The sequence below is a fragment of the Barbus barbus genome (assembly GCF_936440315.1).
Source record: "Barbus barbus genome assembly, chromosome: 13".
NCBI lineage: Eukaryota > Metazoa > Chordata > Actinopteri > Cypriniformes > Cyprinidae > Barbus > Barbus barbus.
In genome coordinates this window covers 6,627,139-6,642,709 of record NC_136741.1, presented here as the reverse complement: position 1 = coordinate 6,642,709, position 15,571 = coordinate 6,627,139, and the positions used below count along the sequence as shown (strand labels likewise).

The 15,571-nt window shown below is 37.8% G+C and overlaps 1 pseudogene across 1 annotated transcript in view; it reads left to right on the top strand.

The window, feature by feature from the left end:
• Positions 1-14,689, top strand: part of LOC306879216 (dynein axonemal heavy chain 11-like) — a 36,056-nt pseudogene extending 21,367 nt beyond the window's left edge. The window contains exons 35-61 of the transcript in view: positions 7-164; positions 427-589; positions 696-819; positions 2,523-2,651; positions 2,748-2,902; positions 3,358-3,591; positions 3,929-4,075; positions 4,272-4,385; positions 4,550-4,693; positions 5,011-5,193; positions 5,828-5,896; positions 6,001-6,157; positions 8,372-8,607; positions 8,955-9,077; positions 9,226-9,420; positions 9,496-9,657; positions 10,638-10,776; positions 11,066-11,236; positions 11,369-11,491; positions 11,644-11,776; positions 11,989-12,116; positions 12,203-12,433; positions 12,708-12,899; positions 12,975-13,094; positions 13,913-14,133; positions 14,217-14,399; positions 14,573-14,689. The product of the transcript in view is annotated as a dynein axonemal heavy chain 11-like (transcript). The remainder of the gene's footprint in view (positions 1-6; positions 165-426; positions 590-695; positions 820-2,522; positions 2,652-2,747; positions 2,903-3,357; positions 3,592-3,928; positions 4,076-4,271; positions 4,386-4,549; positions 4,694-5,010; positions 5,194-5,827; positions 5,897-6,000; positions 6,158-8,371; positions 8,608-8,954; positions 9,078-9,225; positions 9,421-9,495; positions 9,658-10,637; positions 10,777-11,065; positions 11,237-11,368; positions 11,492-11,643; positions 11,777-11,988; positions 12,117-12,202; positions 12,434-12,707; positions 12,900-12,974; positions 13,095-13,912; positions 14,134-14,216; positions 14,400-14,572) is intronic.
• Positions 14,690-15,571: the final 882 nt, after the last annotated feature.

Below are 15,571 nucleotides of genomic sequence, written 5' to 3'. Positions count from 1 at the left end.
TCATTGATCTACTCTCATTTTGCTCACGGTGTGGGTGAGCCGCGATACACACAGGTGACTGACCTGGAGAAGCTTCAAAAGACCCTGATGGATGCTCTTGAGCACTACAATGAGCTGTACTCTGACATGAACCTGGTGCTGTTTGAAGAAGCCATGCAACACATGTAAGCTGGCTAGAAAAAACAAAATCACAAAATTTAGGGTTTTAAAACTGTATTTAACAGAATATACATACATCATATTAAATACATAATACATAAAACAGCTCATATAAAGTTTAGTTTGTTTTCCTGATGTTGACAATAAAAAAAACATGAATTCTGTAGGTTAAGCACCTCCTTTGTTGAGAAATTTCAATTCAAATTTCAAATGTTTGTGGAAAGTGCAGCAATTGCTATATTGGTGTGTGTGTGTGTTGGTGTGTAGCTGTAGGATAAGTCGTATTCTTGAGTCTCCTGTGAGGAATGCCTTACTGATTGGAGTAGGTGGTAGCGGGAAACAGAGTCTGTGTCGGTTGGCTGCTTTTCTCAGAATCCTGGAAGTATTTCAGATTACACTGAGAAAGGGTTATGGCATCAGCGACCTGAGGGTAATACACCCACACACGCATTGCATTTCAATGATCTCTTTTTATTTGAAGCTTAATATGAAATATTGTGGAAAGTTTTCCCCAACCTTTTCTTCTTTCTTTGTAGAGTGATATCGCTGCACTGTACATAAAGGTGGGAGTGAAGAATATTGGCACCGTTTTCGTGCACACAGATGCTCAGATTCCTGATGAAAGATTCCTGGTGCTGATCAACGACATGCTAGCATCAGGTACACATTGCAAACTCCTCTCACATTTCCTTCTCCTTCCTCTCATTCATGCTCTCATTTTTTGTGTATATACACTGAAAAAAATTATAAACGCAACACTTTTGTTTTTGCCCCCACTTTTCATGAGCTAAACACAAAGATCTAAGACTTTTTCTATGTACACAAAAGGCCTATTTCTCTCAAATATTGTTCACAAATATGTCTAAATCTGTGTTAGTGAGCACTTCTCCTTTGCTGAGATAGTCCATCCACCTCACAGGTGTGGCATATCGACATGCTGATTAGACAGCATGATTATTGCACAGGTGTGCCTTAGGCTGGCCACAATAAAAGGCCACTCTAAAATGTGCAGTTTTACTGTATTGGGGGTCCGAAAGCCAGTCAGTATCTGGTGTGACCACCATTTTCCTCACGCAGTGCAACAAATCTCCTTCGCATAGAGTTGATCAGGTTGTCCACTCCTCTTCAATGGCTGTGCGAAGTTGCTGGATATTGGCAGGAGCTGGAACACGCTGTCGTATACGCCGGTCCAGAGCATCCCAAACATGCTCAATGGGTGACATGTCCGGTGAGTATGCTGGCCATGCAAGAACTGGAATGTTTTCAGCTTCCAGGAATTGTGTACAGATCCTTGCAACATGGGGCCGTGCATTATCATGCTGCAACATCAGGTGATGGTCGTAGATGAATGGCACAACAATGGGCCTCAGGATCTCGTCACGGTATCTTTGTGCATTCAAAATGCCATCAATAAAATGCACCTGTGTTCGTTGTCCATAACATACGCCTGCCCATACCATAACCCCACCGCCACCATGGACCACTCGATCCACAACGTTGACATCAGCAAACCGCTCACCCACACGACGCCATACACGCCGTCTGCCATCTGCCTTGTACAGTGAAAACCGGGATTCATCCGTGAAGAGAACACCTCTCCAAAGCGCCAGACGCCATCGAATGTGAGCATTTGCCCACTCAAGTCGCTTACGACGACGAACTGCAATCAGGTCGAGACCCCGATGGGGACGACGAGCATGCAGATGAGCTTCCCTGAGATGGTTTCTGACAGTTTGTGCAGAAATTCTGTGGTTATGCAAACCGATTGTTGCAGCAGCTGTCCGGGTGGCTGGTCTGAGACGATCTTGAAGGTGAAGATGCTGGATGTGCATACATCCTGTATCTGGGCTGGTGTGGTTATATGTGGTCTGCGGTTGTGAGGCCGGTTGGATGTATTGCCAAATTCTCTGAAATGCCTTTTGGGATGGCTTATGGTAGAGAAATGAACATTCACGAGCAACAGCTCTGGTGGACATTCCTGCAGTCAGCATGCCAATTGCACTCTCCTTCAAAACTTGCGACATCTGTGGCATTGTGCTGTGTGATTAAAGTGCACATTTTAGAGTGGCCTTTTATTGTGGCCAGCCTAAGGCACACCTGCGCAATAATCATGCTGTCTAATCAGCATGTTGATATGCCACACCTGTAAGGTGGATGGATTATCTCAGCAAAGGAAAGTGCTCAAAAAAACAAAAGTGCTCACTAACACAGATTTAGACAGATTTGTGAACAATAATTGAGAGAAAATAGGCCTTTTGTGTACATAGAAAAAGTTTTAGATCTTTGAGTTCAGCTCATGAAAAATGGGGGCAAAAACAAAAGTGTTGCGTTTATAATTTTGTTCAGTGTATGTGTGTGTGTAGGAGATATACCTGAGGAAGAGGTTGATATGATTGTCACCTCTATTCGAGTGGAGTTGAGAGCTTGGTCTGCTGCACACACGTGAAAACTGCTGGAATTTCTTCATTGATCGGATACGCAGACAGCTTAAGGTTGTTTTCCTTATTTAGAAAACTGCATTCTAAGTAAATATATTATGAATAAAAATGCAAATATCACTCTGAAGTTATGTCTCTCCTGCACTTTAGGTGGTGCTGTGTTTATCTCCAGTTGGCTTCACTCTTCGAACACGGGCATGGACGTTTCCGGCTCTCGTGAACTGCACCGCCATTGACTGGTTTCATCCTGCAATGCATCCCAGCATGCATTGCAGTCCGTCAGCAGCACTTTTATACGAGGATATGTTTTTTTTTATTCTGCAAAGATGCATTCAGTTGAAATAATTTCACAATAGATTTCTCTTTCACATAAATGCTGTTAATTTTAACTTTATTCATAAAAGATCCTGAAAAAAAAACTACAGTTTCTACAAAAATATTAAGCAGCACAACTTTAACATTGATAACAATAAGAAATGTTTCTAGAGCAGAATGATTTCTAAAGGATCATGTGAAACTAAAGACTTAAGTAATGGCTGCTGAAAATCCAGCTTTGTCGTCACAGGAATAAATGAAACCATTTTTAAAACATTACAATAGAAAACAGTTATTTAACTTGTAATATTTAGTGATAATACTGTTTTACTGTATGTTTGATCTAATGAATGCAGCCTCGTTAAGCAGAATAGACATCTTTCTAAAATATTAAAAAACGTACGCACCCTAAATTTGAACCCAGACATGTTTTCATTCTCCTTAGCCGGCAGTGAGAGTGTCCATCAGTGAGTTTATCTCTTTTGCTCACACTACTGTGAATGAAGTCAGCGTAAAGTATCAACAGAATGAAAAACGTTTCAACTACACCACACCCAAGAGCTTCCTGGAGTTCATGAAACTTTACAGCAACTTGCTTGGGACAAAAAGAAGAGAACTGAGCCAGAAGATGGAACGCCTGGGGAACAACCTGCAGAAACTACTGACCACTGCATCACAAGTCAGCCTCACATTGAAAGCTACACACAGGGTTCCATAAAAATCCACTACCAAACTGTAGTAACTATAGAAACTGTGGAAACGATAAAAATGTGATCTACCCTTTCTGTGAAATGATTTCTCTGTTCTTTTGGCATAAACAAGGCTGCCTGCGCAGTGTGCATGCATCCCATTATGGAAACTGAAGAGCTGCAAAAATTAAAATGAACCTTAAAACTGATAAATCTCATTTTAATGATTACACCATATTCTCAGTCCTAGAGCTTACAGACACCTTCAATTTTATATTTCAGGTTTTTAAATTGAAATAAAGTTATTATATGGACTACTTTTTCAGGGTGGAGGATCTAAAGGCTAAATTGTCCACACAGGAAGTGGAGCTGCAACTAAGAAACACTGATACTGAAGCTCTCATAGCTAAAATCGGCCAGCAGAGTGAGAAACTCAGTCAGGAGAGGAGTGTAGCAGATGCAGAGGAGCAAAGACTGAGACACACATACAGATATCACCACCCAAATGCACAAAATCATACACATGCTGATGAATTAGAATGTCACATGAGATTCTAACTTTTTTTTTTTTTTTTAAATAATTGCTATTTATGTGAATATATCTGTTAAAACACATCATAAATGCATCATAATTATTGTATAATATGCAAAATAATGATTTCAATATCAGGTAGAAGCGATCCAAGCAGAAGTGACCAAGCAGCAGCAGGAGACTGAAGCAGACCTGGCGAAAGCAGAACCAGCTTTACAGGCAGCTAATGCAGCACTCAACACACTCAACAGGGTGTGTATTTGTGTGTGTGCTGTATTTATGTTTGGGCACTAAACTGTGTGTTTTGTCTCCTGTATTGAGCCATGCTCAAACTCAGAATCCAAGTGTTTTGTTTTTATGTGCAGAATTGTTTTGTCCCCCCCCCCCAGCGTAATTGTGTATTTATGTGTGTATAGTTGAATCTAACAGAGTTGCGGACGTTTCCGAATCCTCCTGCCATCGTATCTAATGTGTCTGCAGCTGTTTTGGTGCTGTTGTCTCCTAATGGCCGTATCCCAAAGGACCGCAGCTGGAAAGCATCTAAAGTTGTCATGAGTAAAGTGAAGAGCTGACATTTAAGATTTATTCTCAGGGTTTTCATGAGTCATATTTGCAAATGTTTCTATTTTGATTCTGCTGACATTAAACTTTAGTTCTGTAAATCTGGCTTTTAGCTCTGATTCCATCTATAAACAAAAGCCTGAAATTTGTTAAAATTGCCAACATTTGAGAATAAAGCATTTTTATTGAATCTTTAGTATTGAATTTTCAAATGGAATATTGATTGTCATGATGCATGAATAATTTGGCAGTAAAACTATACTGCAATGCGAGGTAAATTTACTCGAGGTAAAAAAAACTTTGTGTTTATGTTTAGGTGGATGACTTCTTACAGGCACTGATTAATTTTGATAAAGAGCCTATCCCTGAAGCCACAGTGCGTGTGGTCAAAGAGGAGTATTTGAGTGATCCTGAGTTTAATCCAGAGTTTGTGCGTCTGAAATCATCTGCAGCGGCCGGTCGCTGTGCCTGGGTCATTAACATCATCCGCTTCCACGAGGTTCTGCTCCCTAACACCATCATAATCATTCAGAACCAGTGCAGTCCAATAGCATTAATAAATATGTATACAGTATAATTAAAGTACTATTTACAAGAAGTGCAAGATGCACCCAAAATGCAAGATTTTACACATCTATGTAAACTCTTTTGCAAAAAGTCAGACGTTTAACAGTGATTTCTGTTTCTTAGAACAGTTAATAGGGACATCTGTTATACTCACAACTTCAGATTCACAGAATTAATGTTTTATTTGCCATTGTATTGTTGTGTGACTCCATTCTCATTGTTTTGTGATTGTATTATTAACAGTGTATTTTTCTGCTTCTCTCCTCTATGCTGCTCTGTCCAGACATATGTAAGTAAACACTTGATAATCTGTTTAGATCAATAAATTATACAATAACATAGTACTCAGAACAAGAATATTTCAGTGCAACCTAAAAGACCATGTGTAATTATTTAAACTGTTTTGATTGTTATTATGTCTATTGTGATTTATACCCTACTGTTCAAAATATTTGATCTGTAAGACGATTTTTTAAAGAAATTAGACAAAAAACTAAATACTATTGTAATAATATTTCACAATATTACTGTTTTTTGGTTAAATAACTGCAGCCTTGGTTAAAAATCTTACTGACTTTGTGTCTGATCTGGCTGAAGCTGCAGAAAAATGAGAGATTATTAGAAAGAAGCTGGCTGTAAGTCTTTCACTAGCTGTCTCTCTTTCTCCACCACAATATCTCATCAGTGTTTTAGAGAGATGTACTGTATAATCTCAAATGTGTGTCTGTGAAATGTGGAGGAGTTGGATGGTAGTTTGGACACACTGAAAGCTGCATTTTAAAAAGCAACCTCGGAGAAACTCCGTTGTCAGGACCAACACCAACCTGACCAACACCGAGAGATACAGACATGAGTTGCTCCATAACCTCTGGATGCCTTACCTGCGTGCCCAGAAGGTGTGTTTATGTCTGGGATGGAAACTGTTTGCCTTGAGTACTGATACTGTCTGTTATTGTGCTAAAATGTTTATTGTTTCAAAGTTCAGAAACCTCAAAGAGTATAGATTGCAGGGAATTAAAACAAATTGATTCTTTGCATTCTGTTCTGTTTCAGTTATAAAAACTAGTGCTGGGCAATGATTAATTCTGAGTAATCGCATCCAAAGTTTTTGTTTTATATAATATATGTCTGTACTGTGTATATTTATTATGTGTATATAAAGACACACATACAATATATATATTTTGAAAATATTTACATGTATATATTTATATTCATATCATTTATATATATATATATATATTTAATATATAAACAACATATTTTTCTTAAATATATACATGCATGTGTGTATATTTATATATACATAATAAATATACACAGTACACACACATATATTATGTAAACAAAAACTTTTAAATTTTGGATGTGATTAATCGTTGCCCACCTCTAATAAAAACGAACGTATTTACAGCAGAAATTCCCAAACAGAGCTTGCAAACCTTTAAAAGTTTGTGTGGAAACTGTGGGAGATTCATGAACTTCTGATGAAATGGCAAGGCTGGATGAAAATAATTATATATATATATGCCTACAGTATATATATTCAGATTCAGATACTCCCTTATGCTCTTGCATTGCACTCATCATTTTATCCCTCTTATAATGTGTTCGTTTTTGTTCATATTTTTATTGAAGGAAGAACAGGGTGACATATTACATACAAAGAGTTGACAAAGTTTCTCTTAATTTTACCCCCCCCCCCCTTCCACAACCCAACCCACTGAACACCCCCCCCCCCCCCCCAAAAATAAATAAATAAATAAAATAAAATAAATACATAATTTAAAATTAAATAAAAAGTTTGATAGTACAAACAGTAAGGAAATACTTAACATCAATGTTAGCCCATTGGGTTTGATTGCGTTATCCGTTTAAATGGTCTTTTAATTTCACTATTCATTTTAGTTTGGGGGAAGAGTTACGCCTTTTTCAAAATATGAGATCATAGGAGTCCATACTGAATAAAAACGTTTGGTTGATCCCATAAGAGAATATTTAATTTTCTTACATTTTAAAAACAGCATCACATCACTAAGCCAGAGTGAAACTAAAGATGGTTTACTTGATTTCAAATATAAAATTAAATCCTGTTCTGCATCTTTTTTTAAATATACATATACATATAAATGTATGTATTTGTCACTTAAAAATGGCAAATTTCAAATCAAAAATGGCAAATTTCAAATCAAGTAATATTCTTCTCCGAGCCAAAAGACACGCGAAACCACAAACGCTTGACAATTTTTGGACATGACTACCTTGTTCAAAACAGCCATTTCAAAACTAGGCCTATTGTCTTTACTATATGCCTCAGACAAAATTGTAAATATAGTTGTCCAGTAAGCAAACAGTCTGGGGCAAGCTCAAAACATATGAGCCAAATCTGCTTTAGCAGAGCGACACATGTCTCAGTTACATTTGTGTATATCTTGGAAAGTCTAACCTTAATGTAGTAAAGTCTATGGAGGACCTTGAACTGAATTAAACCTAAACGAGTACAGGAGGTTGTTCCATTCACTCTAAATAATGCATTGTTCCAGGTTTCCTCTGATATATCCATTCCCAAATCCTTTGACCATTCTGCATGAATTTTGTCTAGATTAATATTTTTTTATTGACATTAAAGTGTTATATACGTTAAAAATTACTCCCTTCAAATGTAAGGGAATATTTAAAACTGCATCCAATCCTGTGCTATAGGAGGAGTGGAGGGATATGTGGGACAATGGTTTTGGATTAGATATCGAATTTGAAAATATCTAAACAAATGTGATCTTTGCAGTTTGTATTTTGAAGAGGGTTTGCCATTGACTAAAGACTGAGTCCAATTGACCTGGAAGGAATAGATGATTCTTGCATATAGGGCTGGTTATGGAGAAGTCGTGTTTATGTTTTTTTATTACCATATTATACCCTTCCAGCTTAATTCAGGTTGTGGTTTTGCTTTAGTGTAGAAGACCCTTCCCAATCCTTATAACAGTCTGTAATTGTTCTTGAGGGACAAGACAAGTCTTTTGTAGTCATGCAGTCCTTTTATAATGATAGAAATGTTAGTATACAAAATTAATCACTGCTATTGTTTTTGTATGTTTCTTAATGGCTTTCAGGTGCCCATTCCAATGACTGGGGGCTTAGATCCCATCTCCATGTTAACAGATGGTGCTACCATTGCTCAGTGGAATAATGAGGCTTTGCCAGGTGATAAGATATCTACTCAGAATGCCTCTATACTGACCAACTGTGAGCGCTGGCCTCTGCTCATTGACCCCCAGATGCAGGGCATCATGTGGCTCAAGAGTCGCTATGGCAACAGCCTGAAGGCCATTAATCTCAGCCAGAAGGGGTGAGAGCTTGATGAACACACGGCAGAAATTACATCACAAGAGATTTCACACAATGTAAAAATAATGACCTTATAAATATTCCATACTATTTTTAGGAATATTTATATTATTTTATACTTATTTTTCTGGTTTTATTCTAATTCTTATTCAATTAAATCCTTATGGATAAAATTAAATCCTGTTCTGCATCTTTTTTTAAATATACATATAAATATATGTATTTGTCACTTAAAAATGGCAGTAATTGTATTGCCATTAATTGTAATGCCATTTTTTGTTATCTTCAAGACAGTATTTAGTGTTGCAATTTATTTTATTAACATTTATTCTGTCATTGTTGCTTCAGGTATGTGGATGTGATTGAACAGGCCGTAGTCTCAGGAGAGCCTGTATTGATTGAGAATCTGGAAGAAACAATTGAACCAGTTATTGATCCACTGCTAGGCCGACACACCATCAAGAAGGGCAGGTAAACCACCACAACACAGCAATAATGCACAACAACACTGCATTCCACACAATATCCCACAAAGAAGAGTATCAGTATAATAAAAATGTCAATATAACAAATAGTCCTCTCACCCTCATGATGACGCTTTTTCCTCTCCCCTCTAGAGATGTATTAAGGTGGGGGATAAGGAATGTTATTTCCACCCAGACTTCCGACTGATTCTGCACACTAAGCTGGCAAACCCACACTATAAACCTGAGATCCAGGCTCAGACCACTCTCATCAACTTCACTGTCACACGGGACGGGCTCGAGGACCAGAGGTGGTTAACCTGGAGAGACCAGACCTCAAACATCTGAAGGTGTGTGTGTGTGTGTTTAGTCAGATCTGAAAATGCTGTTGAGTGTTACTGATGGGTATTTGTGTGTATCTGCAGTCAGAGCTGACTAAACAGAACACATTTAAAATCGAGCTAAAGCAGCTTGAGGATGAGTTACTGGCGCACCTCTTCGCTGCTGAGAGTAACTTCTTGGGAGACAATGTTCTGGTGGAGAAACTGGAGAGCACTAAACACACAGCCGCAGAGATTGAGATGAAGGTTTGTCTGTTTTTAACCATTTTTTGTTGGAAAAATAAATATGGTTTTCTCATGTGACGAACCAATAAACACAAAGTGATCTCACGGAGAGAACCACGAAAGAGCACCGTGGCTGTGTGTCACATCACTAACTTTGTGCTTTCATTTTATCTAGATTTTTAAAACATTTTCTCCTCCAACAGTTTGGACATTCATATTTGTCACTGACCCACATAAGCTCTCTTCCAGCCTTAGTGTTTCTTGAGCACTAAATCAGGATAAATTAGAATTACCTCTGTTACAGTGTAATTATACATTTAAGTACTGAGTAATATTAATTAACTACATGTACTTACTATATGGTTAGGATTTGGGTTTGGTTTAGGGTTACTTGCATGTAATTATGCATAATTTATTGTTTTTATAATAGTATACATGTAACATGTAACAAGGACTCCTTAAAATAAAGTGTTACCAAATCAGCTTTGCCATCACAGATATAAATTACATTTTAAATATATTGAAATAGAAAATTATTTTATTATTTTAAAACATTAAAAATCTTACCGACCCCAGACTTTTTAATGATAGTGTAAGTCATTGTACAGTGTGTAAAACTGATAAACTCTTATTGGTAGCTGATAGAATGATAAAATTACCCAAAATAAACTAAATATAGTGATGTTTATTTATGTGAAATATGGAGAACTTTGTGACTAATGGACTTTTCAATTCTGTGACACGTTCTGCTGTATTCTGTAGTCACAGATCCATCACAGACCCAAATAAAGTATCCTATAATGCAACATAATTTTGAACAGTTTTCATGTTAAGACTGTTGCTTGGCTCTTGAACTTTGGAACAGAGCTATTATAGTAATTTTTAACCATGTTCCCTATAAAATTAGACAAGCCAGGCTCTGCCTGAGATTTAGAGTTTTCACACTCTTTTTAGTTTCCATTTGTTGTTTCTTCTCAGTCTGATTCAGCTGCGTTATGTAGGTGTTGGAGGCGAAGGTTAATGAGGTGAAGATTAACGAGGCTCGTGAACACTACCAGCCCGTTGCTGTCAGAACGTCCCTCCTCTACTTTATCATCAATGACCTTAACAAGATCAACCCCATACCAGTTCTCCCTTAAGGTGCGGCCTTGTTTGTGGCTCTCTGTATGCATTCTGTAGGACAGTTGTTCAGGTCTCCCTGCAAATATTTACAGCTGAGCTAATTTGGAAGTAATATTAACAAAAATAGTCAAATAGGCCCCCTCCATCTGTTTTGGTATGATAAACCGGTTCTGCACCTGCTTCAACTTGTTTGAGATAGTGTTGCTATTGTTGTTGTTTTTTTTAGCAATCACTTCATTTTGTTATTTCATTATTGTCATAGCCTTTTCTCACATGTGTGTGTGCACTTGATATCTTCTCTCTGCAGGCATTTAACGTTGTGTTCCATAAGGCTGTGCAGAACGCAGATGCCTCATCTGATGTAAAAACCCGTGTGAATACGCTGATAGATTGTATCACCTTCTCTACACGTAATTACATCAACAGAGGCTTGTTTGAGAGAGACAAGCTCACCTTCGCAGCACAACTTACTTTTCAGGTAATCCACTCACACATGAACACTTAAAACTCTATTATTAAACTGTCTGTTTAACACATATTACACCGAATAGGTGTATATTTTATTTTAATTTTTGTCTTGACACTTTTTTGTGACTGTGGGTTCTGTTAGTTGCTTTTAACGAGTAAAGAGTTGGATCCTCGAGAACTGGACTTTCTGCTGCGCTTCAACATTGATCACAGTTATTTCAGTCCACTCAACTTTTTTTCCAACTCTGCCTGGAGTGCTGTTAAAGTAAGCACAAATCTCAAAACACAGACACACACACACACACACACTCTCTCTCACTCTCTTGCTTAAAGACCTGGGGCTGTATTACAGGAACACTTAGAATCCTGTCCTGTCCACAAATGTGTCCGTTTGCTTGTGTAGGAACTTTGTTGAAGAGAAAAGGCGTACAGTACACCGAGGACAGGAAGATGGAGTTTGCACGCTCATTCAAAGAGTGTGGTCCTGCTTCCCATGTGTTCTTTATTTTGTCCCCTGGAGTGGACCCACTAAAAGATGTTGAGTCCCTAGGTAAAAATTCATACAGATTTTCTTCCATCTCATGCAAGAATCTTTTTTGTTTTGTTTTTCATAGAGTGTGTCATAATTTTGACTATGGTACTGCATATTGACTCAGTCAAACCCTGGCCCACTGGTTCAGAAAAACTATGGATTTGAATGGGATATGCCTGGACTGACATTGTGAACAAAGCCTTTGTGTATATTTCGGTGTACATGTTTAGGTAAGTAGCTGGGTTTCACTATAGACCTGGGGAAGCTCCATAATGTGTCTCTAGGACAGGGCCAAGAGTCTGTTGCTGAACTTGCCATGGAAAAAGCCTCTAAAGAGGGCCACTGGGTCATTTTACAGGTGTCTCTTTGTGTATGTTATCTGTATATTGTATATTTCTGTTATTTTATGCATGTACTTTATGCAAATGCTTGTATTTCTTCTAGAACATTCACCTGGTGGCAAAGTGGCTGGGAAGTCTAGAGAAGCTTCTGGAACGTTGCTGTGTGAACAGTCACCAAGACTACCGAGTGTTCATGAGCGCAGAACCTTCTCCCACTCCACAGGAACACATCATTCCTCAGGGAATTCTGGAAAATTCCATCAAAATCACTAATGAGCCACCCACAGGCATGCTGTCCAACCTACTACATGCTGCTCTGGACAACTTTGATCAGGTAAACAGAATGAAAAAAAAATTGCATGTTGTGTTGGAGGCCCCACCCATAGTAAAATCCTATTGGTCCAAAAAGCATGCCTTATTAGGTGTATATTAAACATCAAATATGTTCTGATAGGCTGTAATTGAAGAGAAAACACAATTTTGTAAGGCTTCAGACATGTCAAGAATGAGATGTAACGCAAAAAGCTTTGATTTGTGTGTAAAATTAAAACAAATGAGAAAATTCAATTTCAGAAACACTTTTGATATATGCAGATGTGTTTATGTAGGACATTCTGGACCAGTGTTCCCGCCAACAGGAGTTTAAGACCATCCTGTTCTCGCTGTGTTATTTCCACGCTTGTGTGGCTGAAAGAAGGAAGTTTGGGCCACAGGGCTAGAACAGGAAGTACCCTTTTAACACAGGAGATCTCACCATATCAGTGAATGTGCTCTACAACTACCTAGAAGCCAACTCACAGGTGTGTAATTAACTGTGGGACAAAAACTCATCTTTCTGTGTGTGTGAGCCATGTAAACTAATGTGTGTTGACCAGCTACCATGTGAAGACCTTCATTACCTGTTTGGTGAGATCATGTACGGAGGTCACATTACTGAAGACTGGGTAGGGAGACTGTGCAGAACTTATCTGGAAGAGTACATGCAACCTAACCAGGTGTAAACTCACACTCAAACACACATGCACAATGACTGGAAGACTGCCATAGCACAAACACTGAAGTAAAATTTAAGTCAGCATAGTAATATTTTATTTGGATTTATCAGCTGATGTTATTTATATTAAGTAGATTTAATAGTAGATTTAGTCATTTAATAATTTAAGATTTAGATAAAGTTAGTGCTAGGTAATAGCAAACATAGCAATATAATAAAAAGAAAATGGCTATATATATTTATATATCGCACAAAGACTCATCCTTTTATGATCTTAAAGAGCACTTTCCTGTAAGATGGCATGTTGGATTGTTTATTTATCTTCCATAACATACATAATGTTGTGATGCCTCAATCCACTTTAAGCATTTCAAATGACTGGTTTATTTTTTTAGTGGGAATGAACTATATATTGGTACAAAATTGGTTATTGGCCATTATTCTTTTTTCAAAACTGAACATTTAAATTTTCATGTTAATTTGCTATATTTTTTTTGCTGTTGTCTAACATAGTTTATCTTGGTTAGTTAATTTTTTAAAACACTTCAAATTGAGTAACACTGTTTCTTGTAAATTTTAGCAAATCTCGAAATGAAAATCAATTTTTCAGACTGTACATACATTACAATGCTGCAATGCCTAAATTCACTTAAAATATTGAAATTGATTGAAATCTGCTATTTATTGGCCAGAGCTCAGAACATAAAAAAAGATGAGTTTATTGGATTTTAAATACAAAATTTTCACGATTGGTTTATTTTGGTTCCTGATAAACATTTCATCAAACACACAGACTAACACCTTTCTCCTTATTCTTAGTTTGACAGGAAGTTGTCACTGGCCCCAGGTATTTTGCCTTCTAACCTGGATTACCAGATGAGATGCTGCCCCATGAAAGCCCAGTGCATTATGGGCTGCATCCAAACGCTGAGATTGAGTTTCTTACAGTGACATCAGATAGCCTTTTCCACACTCTTTTGGAGCTGCAGTCCAGAGACTCCAACATGGGTGAAGGAGCCTCACAGACCACTGAAGAGAAGGTCCGTTTCTGAGCTTTTGAAAGGGTGCAGGTCTGCAGATCATATATTGCCCTAATAAACTGCTTAAACCACTGCTGTTTTAGGTAAAGATGATCTTGGATGACATCCTGGAAAAACTACCAGAAGAGTACAACATGTCTGACATCACGTCCAAAACAGCTGAACGCTCGCCCTACATTCTGGTGTGTTTCCAGGAGTGTGAGCGTATGAACATTCTCCTCAATGAAATAAGATGCTCGTTCAAAGAGTTGGACCTGGGGCTAAAGGTGTGCTGTTATTCAGTTTTTTCCATGCTAATCTGTTATCAGCTGCATTGTATCATTGATTTCAAATTTATGAATCATGCTTGGCCGCTTTTCATATCACAGTATCTTGTCTAAGACTTACATACTTGTGAAGCCAGGCTTTTAATGTAAACCGGTCTTGTTTTCTCTGGCAGGGAGAGCTGGCTGTTTCATCAGAGATGGAGCTGATACAGACGGCTCTGTTTTTTGATAATGTTCCAGATTGGGCCAGACTGGCCTACCCCTCTATATACAGCCTTGGACTGTGGTAAGCAGTGATCACTGATATACTACTGTAGTTCTTGTAAATGTTTTGAATTATATTTTATTTTGTATATTTTATTTAATTTTTTAAAATTTTGTGTTTTTGTCATTATTTTTTAAAAGGTTTTTACAGTTCAATTAGTTTATTTTAGCACTTTGACTTCAAATTGCACGTTGTGTTAATAAATATTACTTTTTGCAAGTTACGATAGTGTGCGGGAATTGCTTGTCTGTTATTTCAAGTGGTGAAAATGGACGTTGTAGTTAATGATAAGCCAGTTGGTTAGACAAAAACCCATATAAGTTTGCTCAACTGTATATTAGCTGTAAGGTCAAGCTCTGAAAACCTAGTGCTGCTTTGTAAGGTGCAAGGTCTGGTGATTATTAAGATATTATGAGATATCTTGTTTAGGTCACATTTTCTGTGGATAAAATGATCCTAGAATGCATTGCAGTGAACTCCATGAAGATGGTATTGTTCATTATCAAAGTTTTGCTGCCTTCTGTATGTTGTCAACTCACTAGTCAAGTCAATATTATTTGTATAGCACTTTTAACAATGCAAATTGTGTCAAAGCAGCTTTACATTGGCTTGATGAGGTGGCTAGCAGATGTTCGGTTTAGCCAGTCTGTCTGCTTCCTGACCTGGGCCCCAGTTAATCAAGTACGAACTCTAAGACTATGTGCCATATTTCTAGAGAGAAGAGCAGCACCACCCCAAGAGGGATGAAGACCATCTCTTTTCAACAGGTCAGGTCTGCCCCAAAAATTCTTCCAATTGTCTATGAGACCCATGTTATTCTGCGGGCACCACTTAGACATCCAGCCATTGAGTGACGACAGTATGCTATGTATCTCATCACCCGGGTAAGCAGGGAGCGGACCAGAGC